Source organism: Callithrix jacchus, chromosome 19 (genome assembly GCF_049354715.1).
Source record: "Callithrix jacchus isolate 240 chromosome 19, calJac240_pri, whole genome shotgun sequence".
Taxonomy (NCBI): Eukaryota; Metazoa; Chordata; class Mammalia; order Primates; family Cebidae; genus Callithrix; species Callithrix jacchus.
Window position 1 is genome coordinate 8,387,613 of NC_133520.1, and position 7,081 is coordinate 8,394,693.

At 41.6% G+C, this 7,081-nt stretch overlaps 1 non-coding gene across 1 annotated transcript; it reads left to right on the forward strand.

Moving 5' to 3' along the window:
• The first annotated feature begins 6,387 nt into the window (after positions 1–6,387).
• On the forward strand, positions 6,388–6,503 carry LOC118149656 (U5 spliceosomal RNA). Its single transcript, XR_004737210.1, has one exon. It is a non-coding gene; the product is annotated as a U5 spliceosomal RNA (small nuclear RNA).
• Positions 6,504–7,081: the final 578 nt, after the last annotated feature.

Consider the following 7,081-nt stretch of genomic DNA (forward strand, 5'->3'; position numbering starts at 1 on the left):
TCAGAAAAAGGCATTCACTTTCCCTGGCATAGCTAAAACAGCCTTAAGGGTAGCAAATAATTTGATAAGGAGGGCAAGGCTTCCTTTGTGCCAGAAGCAGAGATTTCTATTTGGAAGATACTTAATGATACTGCACATGGCTTGTCCTAAGAACTGATGAAGAAACAGCAGAGTTAAATTGTGATATCTTTTTGATATAAGAACAGAGAGGTCAATGCCATTCATAGGGGATGCATTTGAGTTGTTCTTTTATAATAATGTAATTTTAGACCTGGAAGGTATCTTAGGATCATGTTGTTCAGGTATCACTTTTTTTGTAACCTGATAAACTAAGGCTGAGAGAAGACAAGTGTCTTCCAATAAGGGAAGAATGGGGTTAGGACTGGATCCCTCTCTCCCAAGGCCCAGTCTGGTGCTCCATCTCCCTGTGCTGCCTCCAGAGTCAGTGTAGACATGCCATGCTCACATCACTCAAGGGTACAGCTTGCAAACAGCTGGATATTTGGGGGATAAGTCTTGTGTTATAGACAGAAAAGAACTAACCAAGCCACCTGACCTGTGCTCTTGGCCTCAGTAGCAATTTGTCCTTCCTGGTTGAGCTGACCAAGACAGACACCAGTGAGGAAATACAAAAAGCTAATCACTATTCACCCGTGAGGTTTGTGTTGAAAGACTGACTTTCGGCTCACCCTTCCTTAGTTTAGGGTCAGAGGAGAGGTGATATTACCCTACACCCACAGTGACTACAGACAAACTCTTTGCCTAAAACAGGGAGTATTTTTTGGTATGTTTTAACGGTCTCTAGAATTTCTAGTCAAAATTCTTCATTGTGGGTGATAAAAATCTAATTCCAACTATCTTTAAACAAAAGAAGGGAATTGATAGGCCCATGTAACCAGACATGATAAAGTAGGATAACTTGAAGAACCTGGGAAAAGAGGTCGGATCCAGGGCTGAAGAACTGGGATAGTGATTCCATCCTATACCCAGCTTTTCTCTCTGAGTCTCTGCTTAACTCTGATCTGCTCCTATAACGGGTCTTCTCCGTTTGGTTAAAAAGATGACCACAATCCTTTAATTTCATATCGTTATGGTACCATAACCTTGAGATAACACCATTGCTTCTCCTGTTTTTAAACTCAGAAATCTCAGGGAAGAAGTATAATAAAGCCAGCTTGAGTTCATACCTTGCCCTGAACAGTTACTGAGTGGGAAGGAGTGGGGAGCTATGATTAGCTAGACCTGCTACTGGCCCCTGCCTCTGCGAAGGGAGTGAGGAGGAGGGAGGGCAGTTACCAGAAGAAGGGGTGATGAGAAAGCTTGCTTGAATGATGAAAAGACAATAGCTAGCACCATCCGCTACAACTTGTTTTCCACAAGTGGTGAAATTGAGCATAATTTCCATTACCTCATGCTACTCCTCCCTTCAGCCCACACACGCACCTAATAAATCAATGTGGATAAGCATACTGGTGGTCCAAGGAATTCTTGGTGAATTGATCCATATCTGGCCCAGTGCGGTGGCCCACGTCAATAATCCCATCACTTTGGGAGGCCAAGGCTGATGGATGACTTGAGGTCTGGAGTTCGAGACCAGCCTGGTCAACATGGCGAACCCCCATCTCTACTAAAAATACAAAAATTAGCTGGGTGTAGTGGTGGATGCCTGGAATGCCAGTTACTTGGGAGGCTGAGGCATGAGAATCACCTGAACCCATCAAGCAGAGGTTGCAGTGGGCCGAGATTTCATCACTGCACTCCAACCTGGGCAACAGAACCAGACCCAGTCTCAAAAAAAAAAAAAAAAGTGATGTCTATCAGTAGACCAGCCCCTGCAAGAATCCTCCAAAGACTGCAGGGCAGGTGGAAGTGTGATGGAGGAGAAAGCAGATCTGGGGTCTAGGCCTAGTTTTGTCACTGATCAAGTCTGTAGCCTTAGGCAAGTTTCTTGTCTCTGTCTGTTTAGAAAATGGGAGAAGGTGCCCCAGGAAGTCATTAAGATCCATCTAACCCTAATGCCCTACAGGTACAATTCAGGTGCAGCAGCAGAGCAGGTCACTGCCCCCTCTAGTGCTTCATTTAAAGCAAGGAAAGAACTCAGCTCGTCTCAGTTTCTCATCAAAAGAAGGAATGACTTCTCCACAGTCTGACAGGAACATTCTCAAGGAACAAAGTTAAAAGGCCAAGTTCTGAGGGCAGAAGGATTCCACTGCCTTATCAGTCCAAGCCCCGGAGAAGGGCAGAAAATAAGAAACTGCTCTCCAAAATCTTAGGGAAATGCTGTAGCCACCCTGACATCTATTCCATAAGACATCATGGGTTTGACCAGTAGTTGGTAGGAGTTGGAAAGTGACAGTAGGAAGAAAAAAAACGGTTTGAAAGGGTGTAAATCACTATGTAGAGAGTAGAGGATGAGAAAAAGAGAGAGACTAGCCTCATAAATCCTATTGATCAAAATTCATTTGTTCCAGAAATGTTTACTGAGCATCTACTGTGTCCTAGGCATTGATTATAAATAGTAGCACTGAGGATAAGAGAATGTTACAGACCTCCTGGAGTTCTTATTCCAGTACAGGACACAAATATTACATAAATAAAAGTATAATAAATGCTATAAAGTGGAAACCTAAACCTAAGGTGTTCTCTGAACTCAAAGAGGGGGCCCAGACCTTAGCTGGCCCAGAAGGTAACCCTTCTCTGATGCCAAAGGAAGTGATACCTAAGCTGTATTTTGTGAGTACCAGGTCAGTTGTGTGGGGTAGATAGTAAACAGAGCAAATTGTGTGAACATTATTTGTGAGATATAATTTAAATTTTAAAAAAATATTTAGGCCAGGCGTGGTGGCTCATGCCTATAATCCCAGCACTTTGGGAGGCCGAGATGGGCAGATCACTTGAGGTCAGGAGTTCAAGACCAGACTGGCCAACATGGCAGTACCCTGACTCTACTAAAAATACAAAATTAGTTAGGTGTGGTGGTGCAAGCCTGTAGTCCCAGCTACTCAGGAGGCTGAGGCAGGGCGAATTGCTTGAACCCAGGAGGCAGAGGTTGCAGTGAGCTGAGATCGTGCCACTGCACTCCAGCCTAGGTGACAGAGCGAGAATCCATCTAAAAAAAATTATTTAAACTATTATTACATGCTATGCTCTGGGGCTGCAAAGATGAATAAAATACAAAATTCGTGACCTCACAGACAGCAATCTCTGAATGACAGAGGAGAGGGTTTGGTGCCAGTAATAGCAGTATTCCCAGAAGTCTGTGGTTGCAAATTGAGGATAGTCATGATTTTATTAGAAATGTTGGAGGATATAAAAGGCGAAGTTTTTCTTAATAACCACCACACTTTAGGGACTTAGGCCTTCCTGGACACGCATTTTGACAGAGTGCAGTCCTGCACAGCTGAGGAAGGGAGGCAGCCTGTGTTCTCACGTGCTGCGTCCCAGCACGCACCCATCACACTCGATAGATGATGCATAAATGCATCACGTTGCTTCCCTCAGACTCTTCAGCTTAATCCATTGAATCCATTCAGAATGTGGGATGGATATTGAGACAAGGGGCAGGGAGGAAGCAGGAGCCAAGTAATGCCTGGCACTGAGTAGGTAGCTAAAAAGCGTTTGCCAGAGGCATGGCTGAATGAATGCGGACACTAACAGCTCAAACTGGTGTTCAACACCGAGATGATGAGAGAGCAGAAATGTCCCTCAGACATCTGAATGAGATCCTGACAGGATTTTAAGACTCAAAAGAAATCTCTTATTTGAGGCACAATTAACTTCTTTTCTGTTGTTTGTTGGCCATTCTCACTCGTCAGCACCCGACGCTTGAAACTTTCCTGTCTGTAACCAATAACTGAGACACTGGTAAATATGTTCTTCTATTATTCTAAAGAGGAAGAAATCCAGCCCCAGCTCAGTAATGCCTGGGCTGAGGACCACTTAGCAAGGTGCTGAGATAGAGTAAGCACTGAAATCCCTCTTCCCTGCACACTCAGATTTTATTTCATGGAGTTAACACACATATCAAAGACTCAGAAGAGAATGTGTTGGAAATTAAATCATTCAAAACATATGGGAGGTCTCATCAGTTAAACGATGACCGCTGATGATCCCTTTTTCACAACTAACTTCTAACGGATGCTGTGTGTGAACTTTCACCTTGAATTTTCTGAAAATGTGGATGAGCTTTGAGGCTAAAATTTGTGGTGAAAAACAAACTTCATTTTTTTAATCTGCAAAAGAGTTTTAAGAAATCTTCACCTCATATCAGTAAGAACTTTTTTTATAATCAAAAACAACTCCAACTGATTTAAAGAGAATTAAAATGATACGTATGTCATAGAATCACAAGTAAGGTTGAAAAAAAAAGAGTCCAGGGCAATGAATCAGGAATGAAGCCTCGAATCACACCTCCAGCCAGCCCCCTGCAGCCTGCACACCTTCACATTGCAGCTTGCACCACTGACAATGCATTGATTAAGATTAACTTCAGCAGCAAGTAACAGAGACCCCAAATTACCTGACCTTAAATAAGATAGATATATACTTCCCTCTCTCATATAAAAGGCTGGAGGTCCAGGGCTGATAGGTAAACTCTGTTGCTTGGAGGCCCCAGAGATGCAGGCCCCTTCTGTTTTGTTGCTCTCCCATGCAGGGCCTCCACTACTGTAGTTATCATTCGTGGTAGCTAATCCAGCTTCAACCATCCTGATCCACAATCGAGCCAGAAGAGGAACAGATGAAACTCCAGCTGTCCTTTAAAGGAAGATCCCAGAAGAGGTCAGGCAATACTTGTAGTTACAGCTTATTAGCCAGAACTAGCCAAACCTAGCCCCCAAGGAGACTGGATAATATAGACTTTATCCTGAATGGCCCATGCTCAGTTAAGAAAAAGAGGTTTCATTACTATGGATGAAGGAAAGAATAGACAACCAGCAACCACTGCCACACACAGCAGGTGTAGACACAAAGCACTACCATCACCTCTGCTAGTGCCCAGGAACTCAGGTTTTGTACCATCATTGGGACTGCAAGGACCTCTGGTACAGGTGCATGTGATTGGTAGGGCCAAGGTCATATGCTCACACCCCAGTGAAAGGGAATTTGAGAAATGGAGCGTCTGGCCTAATCATTTAGAATGGGGAACAGACTCCACATACCAAAATATTCATAAGATACGGAAATGCTCAGCGGGGGTGGAAGTACTGAGTTGCCTAAAAGAGTGAACAACTTCTTTGCTGTTTTGCCACCAAGCCAATTTGAGTTCTAGATAGATCCTTAAACAGTTATAATTCCAGACAATACTGATTGTTCTCTTCCTCATCTGGGATTCCATTGTGAAACTACTCAAAAATACTGCTTTTGCCAATGGTTTCCTAGATGTGACACCAAAATTATAGGCAATGTAAGCAAAAATAGACAAGTGGTGTTCGACTTAAAAACTTTTGTGCATCAAAGGACGCAATCGACAGTGAAAAGAGAACCTGCAGAATGAGAAAACAGATTTGCAAATCATATATACGATAAGAGGTTAATATCCAGAATCTATAAAGGGCTTCTTCAACTCAACAACAACACAAAATCAACAACCTGATTAAACAGTGGGTAATGGACTGGAGTAGTCATTTTTCCAGAGAAGATACACAAACTGGCAGAAACGTACATTAAAAGACGCTGGACATCACTAACTGTTAGGGAAATGCAAATCCAAATTCATACCCATTAGGATAGCTACTATTTTTTTAAAAGCAGAACAAAAGAAAAAGAAAATAACAAGGTTATCAAGGATGTGGGAAAAGTGGGACCTTGTACATTGTTGGTGGGAATATAAAATGATGCAGCCACTATGGAAAACAATATGATGATTTCTCAAAAAATTAAAAACAGAATTACCCAAGATTCAGCAATTCTACTTCTGGGCATATACCCAAAGTAACTGAAAGCAGGAACTTGAACAGATATTTGCACACCAATGCTCAATAGCAGCATTCTTCACAACAGCCAAAAGGTAGAAGTAATACAAGAGTCTCTCTACAATGGAATATTATTCAGCCTTAAAAAGGAAAGAAATTCGGACACATACTACAACATGAATGAACCTCAAGGACATTATGCTAAGGAAAATAAGCCAGTCGCAAAAAGATAAATACTGTATGATTCCACTTACATTAGGTGTTTGGAGTAGTGAAATTCATGGAGACACAAAGTAGAATGGAGATTGGCTGCCAGGGCTGTGGGTAAAGAAAAATGGAGAGTTGTGAAATGGTTAAGCTGCAGTGGAAAGCAGTTCTAGTTTTGCAAGATGAAAAGCGTTCTGAAGACTGACTGCACAATAATGTGAATGTACTTAACACTACTGAACTGAACACTTAAACATTGTTAAGGTGGACACTCTGGCTGCTCTTCAGATGGTGTAAATCTTTCGCCTTTTACTAAAGATTTCCATGGAGAGGAACAACTCTGAGTCTTAAACAAATTTTTTGAGGCCTTGTTTCCACAAGGCTACATAAAGCTGTAAAAAAACTCTTTTAAAATGTTAAGATGGTATATTTTATGTTATGACTATTTTATTATAACTTCTAAAAAATACTAGTACTGTTTAGTACTATTTTCCTGGTGTACACAGCAGTGGGCAAGATTTCCAACTCCCTTGGCATGTATCTTGCTCAGAATGTAAAACCACTTAGTAAAGAGACAAATGGTAAGAATTGTGGCACAAAACCCAAATCACAGAAGTCCTTGCTCTTGAGTGAGAAAAAGAAGGGGCATTTTTTTCTTTAATTCAATGGAATTTATCTTTTATGGATATAAGGAATAAGATTTTTCCACTTAATTAATTATAGTTCTAGTATTCTATGAAGGGTTAATTCACCTCTCTCTTTTACAGGAAAAAGAGTCCTGAGATTCAAATATAAGCATGTGAGTGGGCCAGACCCACAATTCTCAGGAACATTCAATTGCAGGGAATAAAAACAAGTGAAATTTACCAACCCCATTACTACTTGAAAGTACCTAGCACTAACTATTATTTGCATCATGTTTTACAGTCTACAGAAAGCTGTCACCCACTATATGTTATTTC